This window comes from Odontomachus brunneus, unplaced genomic scaffold (genome assembly GCF_010583005.1).
Source record: "Odontomachus brunneus isolate Ranch 3 - 2012 unplaced genomic scaffold, Obru_v1 Obru_scaffold_071, whole genome shotgun sequence".
In the NCBI taxonomy this organism is placed as follows: domain Eukaryota; kingdom Metazoa; phylum Arthropoda; class Insecta; order Hymenoptera; family Formicidae; genus Odontomachus; species Odontomachus brunneus.
In genome coordinates, this window is record NW_022639521.1 from 1,318,838 (window position 1) to 1,319,544 (window position 707).

The 707-nt window shown below is 27.7% G+C and overlaps 3 protein-coding genes across 7 annotated transcripts in view; 1 reads left to right on the forward strand and 2 right to left on the reverse strand.

The window, feature by feature from the left end:
- The window catches only part of LOC116846861 (four and a half LIM domains protein 2), a 642,247-nt gene that overhangs the window by 397,626 nt on the left and 243,914 nt on the right, over positions 1 to 707 (forward strand). The gene's annotated exons all lie outside the window — the stretch shown is intronic.
- LOC116846898 overlaps positions 1 to 707 on the reverse strand; it is a 10,605-nt gene that overhangs the window by 9,567 nt on the left and 331 nt on the right. The window lies entirely within an intron of this gene.
- The window catches only part of LOC116846897, a 4,452-nt gene that overhangs the window by 3,419 nt on the left and 326 nt on the right, over positions 1 to 707 (reverse strand). The gene's annotated exons all lie outside the window — the stretch shown is intronic.

Consider the following 707-nt stretch of genomic DNA (forward strand, 5'->3'; position numbering starts at 1 on the left):
AGAAAAAAAAACTTATTCATCAGAATTGTTTTCCCTACAGAAGAGATCGATCAAAAATTCATAAATGTTCTAGCATGTATTCTAGGAAGTTTTACAACTATATGTTCTAGCATGTATTCTAGGAAGTTTTACAACTATATGATACAACTATTTACGATGAAAACTACATATACATATGTATAAACATGCATATATATGTATGATATATAAATATATATAAATATATATCACAATATAACAATACATAAATATATATAACATATAAATATAACATATACATGTATAACATATAAATGCACATATAACATTGAATCTCTATATTTATTTATAATCTACTATATTTCTAAATTATCTTTATTGTATTAGTCGTAATAAAGAGATTTCCGATGCCGAAGTCGTGCAGCCAGATAATACTGTCAGCGACAAGTAATACATGATTTTGCAAATGAGGATATTTGATTTCGTACACTTTCAGGTCACGAAACATATAACTCATAAATAACTTGTGATGTATAACTTTGACTTTACATGTTTAAAGTTAGTCCATTTCGCATTACCTCACGAGAACCTTACATGTCGCAGTATTCACTCAGCTGCATTATATATTAGCGAATATATTCGTGCGTTTAGTTCGATGCAGAATTCTCGATGTGGTCTTCCCTACAATGAAAGACATTTATGTAAAACAATGAATATTCTATCCTTTA